The sequence below is a fragment of the Dendrobates tinctorius genome, unplaced genomic scaffold, assembly GCF_039654945.1.
Source record: "Dendrobates tinctorius isolate UK_male_01 unplaced genomic scaffold, ASM3965494v1 ptg000030l, whole genome shotgun sequence".
In the NCBI taxonomy this organism is placed as follows: Eukaryota; Metazoa; Chordata; class Amphibia; order Anura; family Dendrobatidae; genus Dendrobates; species Dendrobates tinctorius.
In genome coordinates this window covers 39339173-39362208 of record NW_027361698.1, presented here as the reverse complement: position 1 = coordinate 39362208, position 23036 = coordinate 39339173, and positions in this window count along the sequence as shown.

Genomic DNA, 23036 nt, shown 5'->3' with positions numbered 1-23036 from the left:
CACAGTGAATGGTGGCCCAAATACCGTAATGCTGCCCCCAAAGTGATAGGATTACTGGTAATCCTATCATGTTGCTGCCGCTGCCCCTGCTGGAATTTAAAAAAAAAAAAACACTATATACTCACCTACGTTGATGACAGCTGCTCCTGAGCGTTGCCGGCTCTTCAGTGACTCAGGCAGAGGGCGCATGCTTTCCACGTCATCGCGCCCCCTGCACGTCACTGCCGGAGGACGGGAGAGAGCGGCGCGCAGAGATTTTGAACGCCGCCGCGGCCCTATCATCACCCGCCGCCGCCGCCAGGACGCTGCAGGGGACCGCAGACGAACACCGGGGACCGCGGAGACGACTGGGACCGCGGACATGATGGGGACCAGGTAAGTTGGCACCGTGACCCGAATATAAGTCGAGGGGGGTCTTTTTCAGCCCCAAAAGGGGGCTGAAAAACTCGACTTATACTCGAGTATAAACGGTAACCAGTTTTTTAAAGCTGGGACCTTGTGGCGAACTAAAGAGGATGAATCAATGCTGCTATCTGGGACAATATTAAAGTCGCCCAATAAGATGAGTTCGCCTGTTTTAACTTTGTCGATTTTTTTGATAAGCTTGTTCAAGAAACGAATGTGTCCCTTGTTGGGTGCATATACATTCACTATTGTGCATGGACTTTCATGGAGTAAGCATATGAGTATATGAAACCTGCCCAAGGAGTCTGGTATTTCTTTGATGAGCTGAAAAGGAACGGTGCCACCTACCAATGTGATGACCCCAGCCTTTTTCTTTGTGGAGAGTGACTTGTACATGTGTGGGAAGTTCTTGTGCTGGAAGATCGGGTGTTGATCGGAAGCCAGTTTAACCTCCTGAAGGCATACCAATTCGGCCCGGGTTTGGTTGATCTCCTTCCATACCGCATACCTCTTATTCGGACTGTTGAGCCCCCTAATATTGTACAATAAAATTTTCATCGTTAGAATGCAATATCAAAACAAGAAAGGGAAACAAATAGAACAATGAAATACAGAAAAAAAAAATTACGAACTTGAGAGTTCTCCTGGAGGACTCCAAACTGGTTGGTGTCTCACCTTAGATCGGGGGAAAAACGAGAAAAAAATTAAGTGGCAAGTTCCCACAGTGACAACGATAAACTGTAATTACGGGTACTAATATTCATGTTCAGGAAAAGGAAATAATAGTGACCCCCAAATAAATTCAAACATATGACAAAGATCAATCCTAATCCCTATCTCTAAAGGATGGCTCGTCCATCAGGAATTTAAGAAACCTCTGACCCTCTTGTGGAGTATAGATGGGGTAGTGTTTATCTTTATACCAGACTAAAAGCTTGGTAGGGAAACCCCATCTATATGACACTCTAAGTTCCCTAAGTTTAGAGGTCAGATCTCCGAAGGAGCTTCTTGCGTCCATAGTCTCTTTGGAAAAGTCTTGGAAAATCTTAAGATCCTTATAAGGCTCAGGAGGTGAACCTCTCTCTCACAAAGAATTTAAAACCTTCTCCTTGGTTTCAAAGAAATGGACCCTGAGGATAGTGTCCCTGGGCTTTTCCTGTGGGACCCCTTTGGGACGTGGGAGGCGGTGTATACGATCGATATTGACTTCTAATTCTGTCAATTTTGGCGATAATTTTTTAAACAAATTTTTGGTGTAATCAGAGAGATCTGCCTGGGAGACCGACTCAGGGATACCTCGTATCTTTAAGTTTTTTCTCCTGCTTCGGTCTTCCAGATCAGTCAATTTGTTTTTAAGGGAAATAACCTCCTTTTTGAGGAGTGAATTCTCCTTTGAGAGGTAAACTATATCCCTCTCCGCCTGTACCATCTTTACCTCATATTTCTCAACCTTTTGGCTAAGATTCCTGCAAGTTTCCTGTAGGGCCTTGGCCTGAGTCTCAAACCCTATTTTTAGGGCATCACTGAAGGACTGGAAGAGATCCGCCATGAATCCTTCAGTGGCTTGTTTGTTGGACACCTTGTATTCCCCCAGGTTAATGGATGGAGGAGGAACCCCAAACGAAGGGAATGGACCTCCATTATCCCTCCTAGGCTTCTGCCTTTCAGGGCTTGTGTTTGGAGTGTAGTCAGCTGAGACACTGTCGGAGTCCTCAGATGAGAGACTCCCAGTGTTTCCCTGATCGCCTGGTCCCTTCCTTTTGTTTGATTTGGAAGTGTCCATTTCCTCCATAAGAGTCTCAATTGGAGGGGGGGGTTTAATGTTGCCCCCTAAATTTTTATTTTTTTGAGGCGTTTCAGGTTGTGTTTTAGATAGGGTTTTGGTCAATAAGCTATTAGTACCTCCTCCCCTTTTGCAACTTTGACAGATGCAGGGTTCTGAGATTTTTTTAGATAAGGCATTTTTGGCTCGTCTCCTTTCAGGGGTGACCTAGATTTTATTGGGCTTAACAAATTAGAGATATCGTTGTATGATTTAGAGTGTGCCCCAAAATTGTGCCTCGTGACCCTGTGTGGGCTATTGGAAGCTCTGCCCCTACCTGACTGCATCTTGGTTTGCCAAAAACCCTTCCCAGACATCAGATCTATGACCCCTTTAAATTATTCAAACAAATTAAGAAAAATGGTCAAAAAGCAAGTTTCCCAAAGGAGTTAACAGAGAGGCCCTCAGTGAGAGCGAGTAGAGTCACACAATTCTGCAGTATCAATATCAGCAGCCCACTGTATCTCTGATCCTCAGTTGAAATAAAGGTAATCTTCTGTTATAATTCACTGGTCAGATGGATACCAGGCACCGGGACCACCAGCCATGAACTGCAGACTCTGTTATATTGTATGCCTGCGCCGCTCATATGCTGAAAGCAGCCAGTGAACAATCCCTAGGGACGCTATTTGGGGATAAAGAGTGCCTCCCAGATGCTTGTGTCCTTTCCCCAGTACCACTGAGGTTAAGTCTCTGCTGTGTTGTACAGTTCGTGGGAGTATCTGTGCCTGTCACAGGGGAGACCGCTGACTGAACACTGCAGGGCCTGTGACGTCAGGTCTGCTCAGTGCTGAGAGGCTGGAAGCTGGGAGCGGTCGGATCTACTTCCCTTTGAAGTCTATTGTGGCTGTGAGCACTAATCAGCAGCCGGATCTAGTGGCCCAAACTCGCATGTGCCTCACCTCTGCTCTCTTCAGAGGCTCCTCCTGTGCTTGTCGCCCCCTGTCCGGTCCTCAATGTGGCTGTGGAACGCTGTTCTTAGCCGTTCTGATGTCTGTTCAATGGGTCCAGTGGTATCCCTCCGCCTCTCTGCTCTGTGACAAGAAAGTAATCCCCGCCGGTGTCCTCTGCTTATATCCTCGGCGTGTCAGTCCAGAAAGGGTCCAGATCAGCTCCTCTGCCCCCGCTCTCCTCACCCTGGCCGTGAAACTTCCTGATTTCGGTGGCACTCAGTCAGAAATCCAGAGGGGAGATTGTGCATAGTTCCGTATCCCTCCGCCGCAGCCGTGCCATTATCCTCTACACCCCACAGGCAAAAAACATTGCAGGCAGTTAGAATCAATTTGTGCCTTACCGGGAGGATTCCAAATAAAGTCCTTATTGTCCTTATTACTGGCGATGAGCCACCAGATCAGTCCTGGCTTATATACAGCCCACAGTAGCACTCCAGTCACTTCCAGGAAGGCAAATGGTGGGAGGGTGATGTCCCTCTGTTTCTCCTACACCACTACTGTCCCAAACTTTTAAAAGTTCATATCTTCGGTCTCCTTTGGACCAGGGTCCTAGTTTTAGGCTCAGAATGTGCACCAGAGTTTCAGGAATAGAATAGGGTCCAGTATGGGGTTTTTTGTTAACCCTTTGCACGCTTTTTTGTTGCTTTAGTGTGTGACTGTGGGAGCTTAGAGCTCTTGCCTCCTACATGCTCAGAGCCCAGGCCACGCCCCCGCACACATGTTCTTTATGACCTATCATGGCACATGCTCTGAATGGATAAATAAGGTCTGCTTTTCACATACCCCACTCACTCCATGAGAAAGACAAGGGTGGAACGTACGTCAGAGTCCTGGATCCTATGCTATGTTTCTCTTTTATGGTATGTTGCTTGTGTAATATATACAGTGGCTGTTTTTTATAATGCTGCAAAATTGCATCACCTGGTTTTTCCTAACAATGATGGTGAAAAAGCCATAACCGTAACAGGCTAATTAAGGTCTGAAAAATTGGTCAGAATTATCTCAGCACACAAATCTCCAAGCGTGCCCAAACTTTTGCATCCACCCGTTTTCATTTTTGGCATTTTTAAAATATAAAAAATGACAATATTTTTTTTGCCTAAAATACAAAGGCAATGTGTCATCTATAACTTTAGGCCTTTTAGAGATCATTTCATCTTTAACTTGCTTAACTGTTCACAATAACGGTAATTTTGACCAGGAGTGCCCAAACTTTTACATGCCACTGTATCTCTGAACTAATCTCCTGATATCTTCCCATACGTAATCTTCGGTCCTCCCAAGGCCTTATTCTCTCCTCTACATTTGTGCTTTCCTCACCCATAATAATAATAATCTTTATTTTTATATAGCTCTAACATATTCCCCAGCGCTTTACAGTTTGCACACATTACCATTGCTGTTCCCGATTGGGCTCACAATCTAGATTCCCTATCAGTATGTCTTTGGAATGTGGGAGGAAACCGGAGTACCCGGAGGAAACCCACGCAAACACGGGGAGAACATACAAACTCCTTGCAGATGTTGTCCTTGGTGGGATTTGAACCCAGGACTCCAGCGCTATCCACTGAGCCACCATGCTGCCCATTCACATTCAAGACTTCTCACGAGTATCCCTCATCCTCCTGGGATTCTGTGCCACAACATGTCCAACTACACCCTACATTTGAAAATTTCAAGAGGAACTTGAAAACCCATCTCTTCAGAACAGCTTACAGCCTGCAATGACCCCGCTGCCACCCCATCACTACTCACCAATATTGGAGGTGTTGAAATCCCCGATCCTACAGTCTGCTTCCCCATTATCCTGTAGAATGTAAGCCCACAAGGGCTGTGCCTGTCTGTCACTATTAGTTTTGTTCATTAGAATTTCGACAGGTCTTTTGTATGTAACTCCTTCTCATGTACAGCACCATGAAATAAACCGTGCTATAAAATTAAACAATGATAATAATATTTAGTGGCGAAATGGCTTTTCACTTCTTTTTTACTTTTTTACTTAGTCCTACTGTGGGACATGAATGTTTTTTTACTTTGATCACTGATCTCGTGCATTGTTGCACTCGTGTAACTCACTGACAGAGCCCATTAGACTCTTAATATAGCTGGGTATAAGAGGCTACTGTATCCTGGGGTTATTAGTTGACCTCAGGTTGCCATGGCTATAATTGGCACCAGTGATTACGATCATGGATGTTGATCCTGTCAAAGGGGGTCTTTTAACCCCCTTTTAACCACTTAGATGCCGAGGTCGTGATTGACAGCAGTATGAAAGAGGATAATTAAAACTGGTCAGTGTTGATGCTGCAGGGTGTCAGCTGTCATATACAACTGTCACCCCGGTATTATTGCCCGCGATGTTGCGCTATTCTCTAATTCCAATAATAATGTGGTACCACTATTCAAAAAGGGAACAAAATCTAAGTCTGGAAATTAAAGGCCTTTAATTTTAATTTCTACTGTGGTTATAAATCCTTGAGGGTTTTCTAAGAGATGCTATCCTGGAGTATCTCAATAGGAATAACCTCATGACCCAACATCAACTTGGGTTTATGAGGGTTGGTCACTTCAAACTAATCATATTCCTCACCAATCATTACACCGATGCCTCTACCTTGTGCCAGTCATTACACTGGCTACCCATCCACTCCAGAATCCAGTACAAACTTATTACCCTCACCCACAAAGCCCTCCATGGCTCAGCACCACCCTACATCTCCTCCCTCGTCTCAGCCTACCACCCTACCCGTGCCCTCCATTCTGCTGATGACCTGAGGTTAGCATCCTCAATAATCAGAACCTCCCACTCCTGTCTCCAAGACTTTACACGTGCTCCGCCATTTGTTTGGAATGCACTTCCCAGGTCAATACGATTAGTCCCCAATCCCTACAATTTTAAGCGTTCCCTGAAAACGCATTTATTCAGACTGGCCTACCACCTCAACACATTAACCTAATCTATCCCTGTGTGGCACAGCCAAAAGTTTTACCATAAGCAGGTTCCCCGCATCATGTTCCCACATGCTTTATGCATCCATTAGCCCTCTGTGTCTGTACTGTTACACACTTAACATTATGGCTGGTCCATACAATCAAGGCAACTGTTACCACCCACCTTTTGTGTCTACCTCTTTTCTCATAGACTGTAAGCTTGCGGGCAGGGCCCTCATTCCTCTTGGTATTTGTTATAATCTATGTAATTATTGTTATGCTGTGTTGTCTATTGTCTGTACAAGTCCCCTCTGAAATGTAAATTTCTGCGGAATATGTCGGCGCTATAGAACTAAAATGTATTATTATTATTATACAGTTGTGGACAAAAGTATTGACACCCCTGCAATTCTGTCAGATAATACTCAGTTTCTTCCTGAAAATGATTGCAAACACAAATTCTTTGGTATTATTATCTTCATTTAATTTGTCTTAAATGAAAAAACACAAAAAGAATTGTCCTAAAGCCAAATTGGATATAATTCCACACCAAACATAAAAAAGAGGGTGGACAAAAGTATTGGCACTGTTCGAAAAATCATGTGATGCTTCTCTAATTTGTGTAATTTACAGCACCAGTAACTTACCTGTGCCACCTAACAGGTGTTGGCAATAACTAAATCACACTTGCAGCCAGTTGACATGGATTAAAGTTGACTCAACCTCTGTCCTGTGTTCTTGTGTGTACCACATTGAGCATGGAGAAAAGAAAGAAGACCAAAGAACTGTCTGAGGACTTGAGAAACCAAATTGTGAGGAAGCATGAGCAATCTCAAGGCTACAAGTCCATCTCCAAAGACCAGGATGTTTCTGTGTCTACCGTGCGCAGTGTCATCAAGAAGTTTAAAGCCCATGGCACTGTGGCTAACCTCCCTAGATGTGGACAGAAAAGAAAAATTGACAAGAGATTTCAACGCAAGATTGTGCAGATGTTGGATAAAGAACCTCTACTAACATCCAAACAAGTTCAAGCTGCCCTGCAGTCCGAGGGTACAACAGTGTCAACCTGTAATATCCGTCGGCATCTGAATGAAAAGGGACTGTATGGTAGGAGTCCCAGGAAGACCCCACTTCTTACCCCGAGACATAAAAAAGCCAGGCTGGAGTTTGCCAAAACTTACCTGAAAAAGCCTAAAACGTTTTGGAAGAATGTTCTCTGGTCAGATGAGACAAAAGTAGAGCTTTTTGGGCAAAGGCATCAACATAGAGTTTACAGGAGAAAAAAAGAGGCATTCAAAGAAAAGAACACGGTCCCTACAGTCAAGCATGGCGGAGGTTCCTGATGTTTTGGGGTTGCTTTGCTGCCTCTGGCACTGGACTGCTTGACCATGTGCCTGGCATTATGAAGTCTGAAGACTACCAACAAATTTTGCAGCATAATGTAGTGTGAGAAAGCTGGGTCTCCCTCAGAGGTCATGGGTCTTCCAGCAGGACAATGACCTAAAACACACTTCAAAAAGCACTAGAAAATGGTTTGAGAGAAAGCACTGGAGACTTCTAAGGTGGCCAGCAATGAGTCCAGACCTGAATCCCATAGAATACCTGTGGAGAGATCTAAAAATGGTAGTTTGGAGAAGGCACCCTTCTAATATCAGGGACCTGAAGCAGTTTGCCAAAGAAGAATGGTCTAAAATTCCAGCAGAGCATTGTAAGAAACTCATTGATGGTTACCGGAAGCGGTTGGTCGCAGTTATTTTGGCTAAATGTTGTGCAACCAAGTATTAGGCTGAGGGTGCCAATACTTTTGTCTGGCCCATTTTTGGAGTTTTGTGTGAAATGATCAATGTTTTGCTTTTTGCTTCATTCTCTTTTGTGTTTTTTCATTTAAGACAAATTAAATGACGATAATAGTACCAAAGAATTTGTGTTTGCAATCATTTTCAGGAAGAAACTGAGTATTATCTGACAAAATTGCAGGGGTGTCAATACTTTTGGCCACAACTGTATCTGTTCATGACATTAAAGGCAGGTTGAACTGGTGTTGGTAATCAAAAATTTTGGATCTTCATTTGCTACAGGAAGCATCGAACCTGTGTTGTGATATGTTTGGCTCTGGACTTTAAAAGCTGGCATAAATCCTGCTTCCTCGAATCCAGCTGTAGTACCAAAGGATGTCATCTGGACAGATGAATTGTATCTCCTAATACTTTGCAGAAAATGCTTGGACTCAGGAGTTGTTCCCAACATGTATGAAAGAAGTGATTCTGGAGGTAGATTTAAAGGGAACCTGTCAGCAGGATTGTGCACAGTAACCTACTAATAGTGTCAGGTTGGAACTGTTATACTGATTATAATGATACCTTGGTTGATGAAATCCGTCTTGTTGTTGTTGTTTAATATTTATTTTCAGTCTTGAGATAATGATATGCGCTTGCTCCAGGGTGGTCTGTGATGGGGGGTCTTAATGTGGTGCTCTGCTTAGGTATTTACCAGTATGGCTTTTTATGGCTTCTCACCCCTAGTTTAGATAATGAATATATGTACATAATGAAAAAAAAACTCTTCTGCAGGCAGGCGCCAGTATTAGTGTTTACTGTGTTAAGGGTAGTCCGTCCCTTTGTGCTAATAATAAATGTGCTTGAGGTTATCCTGATAGTACAAAAAAAAATCCACTGCTATTGGTGTATATACAGTAGAGGTGATCTGATAGCTGCTATTGCGCAGGTGTGGGCAGCGCCATCTTGCTAGAAAAAAATATTCCTCCTCCAAGATGGCGCCGCCCACGCCTGTGCAGTAGCAGCTATCGGATCACCTTTATATACACCAATGGCTGCTACTGTGCAGGCGCCATTTTCAAATGATTTTTTTTATACTATCAGGATAACTTCAAGCACATTTATTGTTAATACAGTAAACATGCGATTATTCTGCAGTGCAGGTCACGGCTGGCGACTGCCTGCAAAAGTTTTTCTTTTCAGTATGTGCATTAATTCATTATGTAAACTAGGGGGCAGGTCAGTGAGGGATCAATGACCTGTCAGCCTTCTGCATTATGAATACCTAATCAGCGCACCACATGAAGATCCCGCCACAGGCCGCCTCGGGGCAAGAGCATATATTTAACTCAGAACTGAAAATAAAGATTAAACAGCAACCACAAGATGGATTTCATCAACCACAGGCATCATTTTAATTCATATAACGGTGCGAACCAGACACTGTTTGTAGGTTACTGAGCAAAATCCTGCTGACAGGCTCCCTTTAAAGGTGGCAAGCTGACTTTGTCATTTGAGCAGCACATACCAAGCAATTCCATGTTAAACTGCTTTGCTTGACAGTGTTGGCATATTACGTCCATTTTGCCTATTATGACTTTCAGATGTGACCTATAGTCCTGAATTGGGTTGTAGTAAAACGCTTCCAAACTGAAGTCAGCCTGCCTATGTCCTTGCATAAGTTGCATATGACAGATTGCGGTCATTGTGACGACGTTCATCCTCTTGTTCAGATGTTTCCGCATCCCTTGATTCAGCATATCTCATCTGATTCTCCTGAAGACGATGTTCACATTCTGATGTTTCAGCTGCCTTTGATTCAGACTGTCACTTGTCTCAGCTGTTTGAGGTAGTTTTGCTTTCTTGACTTTTGGATTAACTTGTCCAATTGGTGGTTGTTTTTTGGGTGACATTTTAAAAGACAGTCCTTAGTACAGTATTATTTCCCTTAGTAATCACCTCACACTGATCAGAGATCTAATAGGTGAATCTATTCTATTATTTCTAAACACTGTTTTTCGGTGATTCCTTTGTATCCCCGTTCATACTGCACCACACACACAAATGATGCACCATTTGAAAGGTAAACTTGCCCCCTTTAGCAAGAAAATAGCCAAGCAAACCACACATCCACGATTTGATCACAAAATACAGTTTAAACATTAATTTTCATAAACCTGCAATAAGGAAAAATGACCTGCAGGTGGCACCACAGTACCCTAAAGTACACTACCAACACATTTGTATACATGCACTGCTTTTTCGAGGATTACTTTGCCCAACACACACTCACGATACACCATTTTTTATGTCCACAGCAACCAGTCAGAGTTCAGCTTTCACTTTACCTCAGCAGCTTCAATACTGAAAGCTACACTCTGGCAACTTCCTGTGAGGTAATTCTCATAAATGAGGCCCCAGTTACTTCTGCAACAGCCGTTGCTATAATTACAGACTTTAGAGTAATTTATCAAGTTGTTTCACTTTAGGGGTTTTCCCACGAACAAAGATAATATTAATCAACATTTTAATCAGTTTATCTTTGAGTGATAATAAGTTGCACAATTGAATGTGCTTAGAAAAAAAATGTTCCTGTGCTGAGATAATCTTATAAATGTGCCCCTGCTGTGTAGTGTGTAATGACTGTGTCTGACCGTGCAGGAACATGGTCTGATCATAGCTCCTGGGCAGGGGAAGAAGCAAGAGTATACTGACATTACAATATGAGATCGCAAATGATTCCTAAAAACAGGCAATGAAATGCTTTATCTCACAAAAATAATCAGCTGTGATCCCATGCTGTAATGTCTGTATATTTTTCTGCTCCCCCCTTCCCCCTGCCAGGAGCTGTGGTATGATCAGACCATGTTCCTGTATTGTCAGACACAGCCATTACACAGTACACAGCAGGAGCACATTTATAAGATTATCTCAGCACAGGAACATTTTTTAACACATCCAATTGTGGAAAATAGTATTATTTTAAAAATCTATAAATTAAAATATACATTGCTCATGGGAAAACCCAGATATTCTTTTTTATGCTGTTGGCTACAGATGAGCCAACCCGTGGATGTTTAGGTTCGCCGAGGTCAATGAAGATACAATAAAAAGTTTGGTTGACGTGGACCCGAACCCAATAGAAGTCAATCAATATAAAAAAAATGTTTCAGTTCACCCCTTAGCGTCCTCCGGATAGCAGGAACCAAACTGTCGCACGGAGACGCCCTGGCGGATACAAGTCCAAACACATAGTAATCTCCAGCGATCTCAGGCAAGAAGGTAGTTATAAAAAATATTCCTTTATTTCTTTTAGTTAAAAGAACATGTTACAGTAGTGGATACCCCAGTAGATGGTAAAAAATCCAACGCGTTTCAACTCAAAAGAGTCTTAATCATGGATTACAAATTCTGACAAAATATGACATGTTCTTTTAACGAAAAGAAATAAAGGAATATTTTTTACTACCTTCCTGCCTGAGATCTCTGGAGATTACTGTGTTTCAAAATAAGTCAATGGGACCCGAACGTCGGTGTTTTAAAATGGCTAACCCAAAGTAAGGGTTAGTGGGCTGCAAAAGGAAGCTAAGTGGGGGTAAGAGCGGGACAATTGCCCTGCAAAAAATTTGAATAAGGAAATGACTTAACCTCTTTCCTACATTGGACGTACTATTCGGTCCATGTGACCTAGGACCTGTCCCAAGGATGGAATAGTACATTCAACGGGATCAGCGGTGCTCATGAGGGGACCGCCCCGCCACATTAACCCCTGGCACACAGTGAACAAACATGATCGCAGTGTACCGAAGGCACATGGAAGAATCGCGCAGAGAGGGGGCTCCCTGTGTGCTTCCCTAAGACCCTCGGAGCAGCGTGTTGTCATCCACTCAATGCCGACTTTTATTCCCCATTGACTTGCACTGAGGTCGGATTTCGGACGAAACTCTGACTTTTTTTGCCCTAGTCGGACGAGTTTCATCTGAAACAAATTTTGTTTCATGAAACTCGATCCGACCAAAGTCGCTCAACTCTAGCAAAAAACAATGCTTTATCATCATACCGCAAAAAGTGCAATAACGCACAATCAAAAATACAGATATGAATAAACATGGTACCGCTGAAAACGACATCTTGTCCCGCAAAAAACGAGCCACCAAACAGCATCATAAGCGAAAAAATAAAAAAGTTATAGCTCGCAGAATAAAGCGATGCAAAAATAATTATTTTTTATATAAAATTGTTTTTATTGTATAAAAGCGCCAAAACATAAAAAATTATATAAATGAGGTATCGCTGTAATTGTACTGACCCGAAGAATAAAACCGCTTTATCAATTTTACCACAAGCGGAACGGTGAAAACGCACCCCCTAAAAGAAATTCTTGAAATGCTGGTTTTTGTTCATTCTACGTCCCAAAAATCGGAATAAAAAGTGATCAAAAAATGTCACGTGCCCGAAAATGGTAGCAATAAAAATGTCAACTCGTCCCACAAAAAATAAGACCTCACATGCCTCAGTGGGTCAAAATATGAAAAAATTATAGCTTTCAAAATGTGGTGATGCAAAACTATTGTTACAATAAAAAGTGTCTTTTAGCGTATGACAGCTGCCAAACATAAAAACCTGCTATTAACCCCTTCACCCCCAAGGGTGGTTTGCACGTTCATGACCGGGCCAATTTTTACAATTCTGACCACTGTACCTTTATGAGGTCATAACTCTGGAACGCTTCCATGGATCCCGGTGATTCTGACATTGTTTTCTCGTGACATATTGTACTTCATGTTAGTGGTAAAATTTCATTCAAATAACTTGCGTTTATTTGTGAAAAAAATGGAAATTTGGCAAAAATTTTGAAAATTTCACAATTTTCCAACTTTGAATTTTTATGCCCTTAAATCACAGAGATACGGCACACAAAAAACTTGATAACTAACATTTCCCACATGTTTACTTTACATCAGCACAATTTTGGAACCAGAATTTTTTTTTGTTAGGAAGTTATAAGGGTTAAAAGTTGACCAGCGATTTCTCATTTTTACAACACCATTTTATTTTTAGGACCACATCACATTTGAAGCCACTTTGAGGGGTCTATATGATAGAAAATACCCAAAAGTGACACCATTCTAAAAACTGCACCCCTTAAGGTGCTCAAAACCACATTCAAGAAGTTTATTAACCCTTTAGGTGCATCACAGGAATTCTTTTGAATATTTAAAAAAAAATGAACATCTAACTTTTTTTCACAAAAAAAATACTTCAGGTTCAATTTTTTTTATTTTACCAAGGGTAACAGGAGAAATTGGACTGCAAAAGTTATTGTGCAATTTGTCCAGAGTACGCTGCTACCTGATTTGTGGGGGGGAACTACTGTTTCGGCGCATGGCAGAGCTCAGAATGGAAGGAGCGCCGTTTGACTTTTTCAATGCAAAATTGGCTGGAATTCAGATCGGACGCCATGTCACGTTTGGAGAGTCCCTGATGTACCTAAACAGTGGAAACCCCCTACAAGTGACCCCATTTTGGAAACTAGACCCCCCAAGGAACTTATCTAGATATGTGGTGAGAACTTTGAACCGACAAGGGCTTTATAGAAGTTTATAACGTACAGCGGTACAATTAAAAAATCAGATTTTTTCCACAAAAATGATCTTTTCACCCCAATTTTTATTTTCCCAAGGGTAACAGGACCCTAAAAGTTATTGTGCAATTTGTCCAGAGTATGCTGATACCCCACATGTGGGGGTAAACCACTATTTGGGCGCATGGCAGAGCTTGGAAGGGAAGCAGCGCCATTTGACGTTTTTGGCTGGAATTGAGATCGGACATCATGTCGCGATTGGAAAACCCCTGATGTACCAAAACAGTGGAAACCCCCCACAAATGACACCATTTTGGAAACTAGACCCCCTAAGGAACTTATCTAGATGTGTGGTGAGAACTTTGAACCCCCAAGGGCTTCACAGAAGTTTATAACATAAAGCTGTACAATTAAAAAATCATATTTTTTCCACAAAAATGATCTTTTCACCCTCAATTCTTATTTTTCCAAGGGTAACAACACCCTAAAAGTTATTGTGCAATTTGTTCTGAGTACGCTGATACCCCACATGTGGGGGTAAACCACTATTTGTGTGCATGGCAGAGCTCGGAAGGGAAGCAGCACCATTTGACGTTTTTGGCTGGAATTGAGATCGGACACCATGTCACGTTTGGAGAGTCCCTGATGTACCTAAACAGTGGAAACCCCCTACAAGTGACCCCATTTTGGAAACTAGACCCCCCAAGGAACTTATCTAGATATGTGGTGAGAACTTTGAACCGACAAGGGCTTTATAGAAGTTTATAACGTACAGCGGTACAATTAAAAAATCATATTTTTTCCACAAAAATGATCTTTTCACCCTCAATTCTTATTTTTCCAAGGGTAACAGCACCCTAAAAGTTATTGTGCAATTTGTCCTGAGTACGCTGATGCCCCACATGTGGGGGTAAACCACTATTTGGGCGCATGGCAGAGCTCGGAAGGGAAGCAGCGCCATTTGACGTTTTTGGCTGGAATTGAGATCGGACACCATGTCGCGATTGGAAAACCCCTGATGTACCAAAACAGTGGAAACCCCCACAAATGACACCATTTTGCAAACTAGACCCCCCAAGGAACTTATCTAGATGTGTGGTGAGCACTTTGAACCCCCCAGTGCTTCACAGAAGTTTATAACGCCCGGGTGTGAAAATAAAAAAATCGTATTTTTTCCACAAACATGATCAATTAGTCCCCAATTTTTTTATTTTCCCAAGGGTAACAGGAGAAATTGAACCCCAAAAGTTGTTGTCCAATTTGTCCTGAGTAAGCTGACACCCCATATGTGGGAGAAAACTACTGTATTGACACACGTCAGGGCTCGGAAGGGAAGTGTTACACCGCTCCGCCATACTCACCCGGCCTCCTCTCCCACGCCGCAGTCGCCCTCCGCTCCCACGCCGCAGCCTCTCTCCACCCGACGGCCGCAGCGGTCACCTGAGACAGGCCCGCGACTGATGCCTTCCCTGCATGCTATGCGCATGCGCCATAGGCCGCGGCCGCGCCTCCTTCCTGCTTCTTATGCTCCGGCTGTGCCCTGACCCGGAAGCACCTTTGGACCAATGGCTGACCAGACGGGGCCATATCAGGCCGCTTCCCCCTGAGGGAGGCGCCTGATCTTTGTGTTTCCTGACACTCTGGCCTCGCTCCATCGTGCACACTCTGCTCCTGCAGTTCCTGTCTCGGCTGCTCCTCACAGCAGCTTCTCAGTCCTGCTACCCTTGTTCCTGGTTACCTACTCCAGTCCTGCCTTCAGTGTTCCTGCCGTCCTACTCCAGTCCTGCCTTGTGTTCCTGCCGTCCTACTCCAGTCCTGCCTTCAGTGTTCCTGCCGTCCTACTCCAGTCCTGCCTTCAGTGTTCCTGTCGTCCTACTCCAGTCCTGTCTTCAGTGCTCCTGCCGTCCTACTCCAGTCTCAGTCTTACTCCGGTCCATCCTGAGCCGCCCCTCTCAGTACCGGCTACCATGGTACTCGAACCCCTGGGCCTGCTCCTAACGGTCCCTGTATAGGGGTCGGTTCCACCTGGCAGCTCGCCCGGGGTCCCTCGGTGCCACGGCCCAGAGGGTCCACTCTCGGAGTTCCCACTCCTGACCACCCGCGCTAACAGTACGATCAGGCCATGGACTCCGCCGGTACTACGGCTGCTACCCAGAAAGAGTTGCTATTCCTACGGGAGAATCAGGGGCACATTATGTCAATCATGAAGTCGATGGACACCCGTTTGTCGGCCTTACAGGTGGCCGATCCTGGAAATGCCACTCAGCTGGCCAGTCTCCAAAAGGAGCTGGGTCAGCAGCAAGATACTCAAACCCACGTTTTGTCCTACATGGCCTCCTTTGATAGTCGCTTGTCGGCCCTCCAGGCTGCCGCTGCAGTGCCGACTCCTCCCCCTGCGTCTACTGCTCCTCCGACGCCCCGCCTCGCCAAGCCGCCTCGTTTCACCGGGGATTCCAAGCTCTGTAGGGGTTTCTTAAATCAGTGTAGTCTCCACTTTGAATGGCTGCCGCAGCAATATCCCTCGGACCGGGCCAAAGTGGCCTTCATCATGTCCCATCTGGAGGGAGAGGCCCTTTCTTGGGTAAAACCGCTCTGGGAACGTGACGACCCGGTCGTTTCGAGTCTCCCGGTTTTCCTGGATACGTTTCGTAAGGTTTTCGATGAGCCGGGCCGGTTAGCCTCTCTCACTGAGTCACTCTTTAACTTACACCAGGGCTCTCTCACGGTCGGACAGTACGCTATTCGCTTTCGCACTATTTCCTCCGAGCTCGGCTGGAATAACGCAGCTTTGGTGGGGGCATTCTGGCGCGGTCTTTCTAGTAAAATAAAGGATGAACTCGCAGGTCGAGATACCCCGTCCACCTTAGAGGACCTTATCTCGCTGGCTACCCGCATTGACCTGCGCTTCCTGGAGCGCGCTCGGGAGTCCGTGAGAGACAGGCGCTCCTCCAGGTCAGTTTCTCCTTTCACTCAGTCGGCCAGCTCACGTTCAGTCGGATCTTCTTCCCTCTCTTCGGGTGAGCCCATGCAGATAGATCATCTCAGGTTGGCCGAGTTACGTCAGAGAGAGAGACGGGCACAAGGTCTGTGCCTCTATTGCGGTCATTCGTCACACTATATCCGCACCTGTCCTAAGAGACAAGGAAACGACTCCACCTAGGTCAGGTAAGAGAGGCCTTCCTAGGTGATGATGATGATTCCTCTCAACCCCTTACGATTTCTGTGCTTTTGGTTTCAGGAGGGAGGCGTGGTTCCGAGGTGGCCTACGTGGATTCGGGCTCAGCGGGTAACTTCATTCGGCCGGAAGAGGTAGACAAATACCAAATTCCTGTAGTCACTCTATCTAACCCAATTCAGATTGCCACCGTGGATGGCAAACCGCTACAGGTGACCGTCACCTTGGTCACTGAAGAGGTGGAATTGCAAATCGGAGCCTTACATCGAGAGAAGATAGCCTTTTACTTTTTACCTAAGCTCTCTCACGCCATTCTACTCGGTCTTCCATGGTTAAGGACTCATCAGCCTGTTCTCGACTGGTCTTCTGGGGAGATACTCCGCTGGGGGCACCCGTGCCAAGCTCGCTGTCTGACTCCTGTCCGCCTGGCGGCCGCTCCACGGTCGCCTCCAGACCTCCCGGGTCTTCCTCCAGCTTACAGCTCCTACGCCGATGTTTTTGATAAGAAGGAAGCGGAGGTCCTCCCTCCACACCGGCCGTTTGACTGCCCAATTGAACTTGTTTCTGGTTCAACCCCCCCAAGGGGCAGAATCTACCCTCTGTCTCCCACGGAGACCACCACCATGTCTGAGTACGTCCGAGAGAACCTCGCCAAAGGCTTTATACGGAAATCCTCTTCGCCCGCGGGAGCCGGGTTCTTCTTCGTCAAAAAGAAGGACGGGACTCTACGGCCATGCATTGACTATAGGGGCTTGAATAAGATTACCATCAAGAACAGGTACCCTCTTCCACTCATTCCAGAACTGTTTGACCGTCTCAGAGGGGCTCGGGTCTTTACCAAGCTGGACCTCAGAGGAGCCTACAATCTGGTCCGTATCCGTGCAGGTGACGAGTGGAAGACAGCTTTCAACACTCGAGATGGCCATTACGAGTACCTGGTCATGCCCTTCGGTCTTTGCAATGCTCCTGCAGTCTTTCAAGAGTTCGTCAATGAGATCTTCCGGGATCTCTTGTACTCCTGTGTGGTCGTGTACTTAGACGACATCCTCGTCTTCTCGCCGGACCTCTCGTCCCACAGAAAGAGTGTCCGCCTGGTGTTCAGCGTCTTCGGGAGAACCGTCTGTATGCAAAGATCGAGAAATGTCTCTTCGAACAGACCTCTCTGCCATTTCTGGGATACATTATCTCCGACGCTGGTCTAAGGATGGATCCCGAGAAGTTGTCTGCCATCCTCAAATGGCCTCGCCCCGTCGGATTAAAGGCGATACAACGATTCCTCGGGTTCGCCAACTATTACCGGCAATTTGTCTCCCACTTCTCCGCGATCACAAGACCCATTTCTGTGCTCACCCGTAAAGGGTCTACTTCCAAGGATTGGTCTCCTGAGGCAGAGGAGGCCTTTCTGACCCTAAAACGGGCTTTCTCCACAGCTCCGGTCCTGCATCGCCCTGAGAGCGATCGACCTTTTGTACTCGAGGTGGACGCTTCCTCGACTGGTGCCGGGGCGGTGCTGTCCCAGAGAACCGCCTCCGGTCGCCTGCACCCTTGTGGCTTCTTCTCGAAGGCCTTTTCTCCATCCGAGTGTAACTACTCGATCGGTGACTGGGAACTTTTGGCCATCAAGTTGGCCTTGGAGGAATGGCGCCACCTCCTGGAGGGAGCTGTCCATCCTTTTGTCATCTTCTCGGACCACAAGAATCTGGCCTATCTCCAGTCTGCCCAGAGACTAAACCCTCGCCAGGCCAGATGGTCTTTATTTTTTGCCCGATTTGATTTCGAGCTCCGATTCCGTCCCGGCAACAAGAATTCCAAAGCCGACGCCCTGTCCAGGGTCTTCCAACCACACGAATCCACGGAGGAACCGTCACATATCATTGATCCCACTAGGATCATCACCGTGGCTCCAGTGAACTGGCTTACTCCTCCGCCTGGCAAGACGCTTGTGCCAGAGAATCTCAAGCAAAAGGTTCTTCTATGGGGGCACTCCTCCAAACTGGCCGGCCATGCCGGAACTAAGAAGACCCTTGACCTTATCAAACGTCACTACTGGTGGCCCTCACTTCGCCAAGATGTACTCGACTTTGTGGCTTCTTGTCCATCCTGTGCAAAAAACAAGGTGCCACGGAGATCTCCGTCCGGCTTGTTGCTTCCGTTGCCTGTCCCTACGGTTCCTTGGGAGAACATTGCCATGGATTTCATCACCGACCTACCCTGCTCTGCGGGCTGCACAGTCATCCTGGTGGTGGTGGATCGTTTTTCCAAGATGGCTCACTTCATCCCTTTGCCCGGTCTTCCCTCAGCGCCAGAGCTGGCCGAAATCTTCATTCATCAAGTCTTCAGGCTTCATGGACTACCTCGACGCATTGTGTCTGACCAAGGGGTTCAGTTTACCTCCAAGTTCTGGCGTTCGCTTTGTAAGCTCATGAACGTTTCCCTCAACTTCTCCTCGGCTTACCATCCACAGTCCAACGGACAAGTAGAGCGTACCAACCCGACGCTTATGGGATACTTTCGCCACTTCTCTAACGCCCACGAGAACGATTGGGTCAACTTACTCCCCTGGGCAAAGTTCGCTTATAACAACCATGCTGGTGAGTCTTCGGCCAAGTCTCCGTTTTTAATTGTTTTTGGCAGACATCCTGGTGTTCCTCTTCCGATAACCCCTGCCTCTGAGGTACCCGCGGCCAATGCCTTGTCCTCGGAATTTTCTAAAATTTGGGCTGAGACCAACACATCACTCAAGAGATCCGCTGATCAGATGAAGAACTATGCAGACAAAAAGAGGTTGGATTCTCCTCCGTATCGTGTTGGCGACAAGGTCTGGCTCTCCTCCAAATTCGTCCGACTAAAACTGTCCTCCTACAAGTTGGGTCCACGCTACATTGGTCCGTTTGAAATTCTGGGACGTATTAACGAAGTTGCCTACAAATTGAGGTTGCCTGCTTCGCTCCGGATCCCGAACACCTTTCACGTCTCTCTCCTGAAGCCTGTGGTGCTGAATCGTTTCCATTCCTCGCTTGATCTTGGTCCTCAGCCGGTGGGTGCCGACAACATTTTTGAAGTGCAGGACATCCTCGCTGTGAAAAGGGTTAGAGGTAGGACTTTCTTTCTCGTTGATTGGAAGGGCTTTGGTCCTGAGGAGAGATCCTGGGAGCCTCGGGAGAACATTAATGCTCCCCGTATCCTCAAGAGGTTTCTTGTTAACCTCCGGGAGGGGCGGCTTAGGGGAGGGGGTACTGTTACACCGCTCCGCCATACTCACCCGGCCTCCGCTCCCACGCCGCAGTCGCCCTCCGCTCCCACGCCGCAGCCTCTCTCCACCCGACGGCCGCAGCGGTCACCTGAGACAGGCCCGCGACCGATGCCTTCCCTGCATGCTATGCGCATGCGCCATAGGCCGCGGCCGCGCCTCCTTCCTGCTTCTTATGCTCCGGCTGTGCCCTGACCCGGAAGCACCTTTGGACCAATGGCTGACCAGACGGGGCCATATCAGGCCGCTTCCCCCTGAGGGAGGCGCCTGATCGTTGTGTTTCCTGACACTCTGGCCTCGCTCCATCATGCACACTCTGCTCCTGCAGTTCCTGTCTCGGCTGCTCCTCACAGCAGCTTCTCAGTCCTGCTACCCGTGTTCCTGGTTACCTACTCCAGTCCTGCCTTCAGTGTTCCTGCCGTCCTACTCCAGTCCTGCCTTGTGTTCCTGCCGTCCTACTCCAGTCCTGCCTTCAGTGTTCCTGCCGTCCTACTCCAGTCCTGCCTTCAGTGTTCCTGTCGTCCTACTCCAGTCCTGTCTTCAGTGCTCCTGCCAACCTACTCCAGTCTCAGTCTTACTCCGGTCCATCCTGAGCCGCCCCTCTCGGTACCGGCTACCGTGGTACTCGAACCCCTGGGCCTGCTCTTAACGGTCCCTGTATAGGGGTCGGTTCCACCTGGCAGCTCGCCCGGGGTCCCTCGGTGCCACGGCCCAGAGGGTCCACTCTCAGAGTTCCCACTCCTGACCACCCGCGCTAACAGGAAGTAGTGACGTTTTGGAATGCAGACATTGATGGAATGGTCTGCGGGTGTCATGTTGCCTTTGAAGAGCCCTTAATGTACCTAAACAGTGGAAACCCCCCACAAATGACCCCATTTTGAAAACTAGACCCCCTAAGGAACTTATTTAGATGTGAGGTGAGCACTTTGAACCCCCAAGGGCTTCACAGAAGTTTATAATGCCAGGGCATGAAAATAAAAAAATCGTATTTTTTCCACAAACATGATCAATTAGTCCCCAATTTTTTCATTTTCCCAAGGGTAACAGGAGAAATTGAACCCCAAAAGTTGTTGTCCAATTTGTCCTGAGTACGCTGACACCCCTTATGTGGGAGAAAACTACTGTATGGACACACGTCAGGGCTCGGAAGGGAAGTAGTGATGCTTTGGAATGCAGACTTTGATGGAATGGTCTGCGGGTGTCATGTTGCCTTTGGAGAGCCCCTAATGTACCTAAACAGTGGAAACACCCACAAATGACCCCATTTTGGAAACGAGAACCCCTAAGGAACTTATCTAGATGTGTGGTGAGCACTTTGAACCCCCAAGGGCTTCACAGAAGTTTATAATGCCCGGGCATGAAAATAAAAAAATCGTATTTTTTCCACAAACATGATCAATTAGTCCCCAATTTTTTCATTTTCCCAAGGGTAACAGGAGAAATTGGACCTCAAAAGTTGTTGTCCAATTTGTCATGAGTACGCTGACACCCCATATGTGGGAGAAAACTACTGTATGGACACACGTCGGGGCTCGGAAGGGAAGCAGTGCCATTTTGGAATGCAGACTTTGATGGAATGGTCTGCGGGTGTCATGTGCGTTTGGAGAGCCCCTGATGTACCTAAACTATTGAAACTCCCCACAAGTCACCCCATTTTGGACACTATACCCCCCACGGAACTTATCTAGATGTGTGGTGAGCACTTTGAACCCCCAAGTGCTTCACAGAAGTTTATAACGCTCGGACGTGAAAATAAAAAAATCATTTTTTTCCACAAAAATGATATTTTTGCCCCCAATTTTTTATTTTCCTATGGGTAACAGGAGAAATTGGACCCCAAAAATTGTTTTGCAATTTGTCCTGAGTAGGCTGATACCCTACATGTGGGGGTAAAACACTGTTTGGGCGCATGGCAGAGCTTGGAAGGGAAGGAGCACCATATGACTTTTTCAACTCAGAATTGGCTGGAATTGAGATCAGACGCAATGTTGCATTTGGAGAGCCCCTGATGTGCCCAAACAGTGGAAACCCCCAATTCTAACTCCAACCCGAATCCCAACACACCCCTAACCCTAATCTCAGCCCTAACCCTAGCCCTAACCCTAGCCCTAACCCTAACCCTAGCCCTAACCCTAGCCCTAACCCTAACCCTAACCCTAGCCCTAACCCTAGCCCTAACCCTAACCCTAATGGAAAAATGGAAATAAATACATTTTCTTTTAATTTTATTATTTTTCCCTAACTAAGGGGGTGATAACGGGGGGTTTGATTTACTATTTATGGCGGTTTTTATTTTTGGCAGCTGTCGCACGCTGAAAGACGCTTTTTATTGTAAAAATAGTTTTTGCATCACCACATATTGAGAGCTATAATTTTTCCGTATTTTGACCCACCGAGTCATGTCAGATCTTATTTTTTGCGGGACGAGTTGATGTTTTTATTGGTACCATTTTCGGGCATGTGACATTTTTTGATCGCTTTTTATTCCGATTTTTGGGACACAGAATGAACAAAAACCAGCGTTTCATGAATTTCTTTTGGGGGAGTGCGTTTACACCTTTCCGCGTGCGGTAAAATTGATAAGGCGGTTTTATTCTTCGGGTCAGTACGGTTACAGCGATACCTCATTTAGGTCGTTTTTTTATGTTTTGTCGGTTTTATGCAATGAAAACTATTTTATATAAAAAATAATTATTTTTGCATCACTTTATTCTGCGAGCTATAACTTTTTAATTTTTTCGCTGATGATGCTGTGTGGTGGCTCGTTTTTTGCGGGACAAGATGACGTTTTCAGCGGTACCATGGATATTTATATGCGTCTTTTTGATCGCGCGTTATTACACTTTTTGTTTGGCGTTATGATAATAAATCATTATTTTTTGCTTCGTTTTTTATTTTTATTTTTTAAGGGGTTCGCTAAAGGGGTTAACTAATGAGACAGTTTTATAGGGCGGGTCGTTACGGACGTGGCGATACCTAATATGTATACTTATATTGTTTTGGGTTTTTTTTATTTTCAAAAAATGAATTTATTGGGGAATATTTTTTTTTTTTTTACTAATTTATTTGGCGATTTTTTTAAAATGATTTTTACACTTTTTTTTTATTTTTTTTTTACTTTATTACATAGTCCCAGGTGGG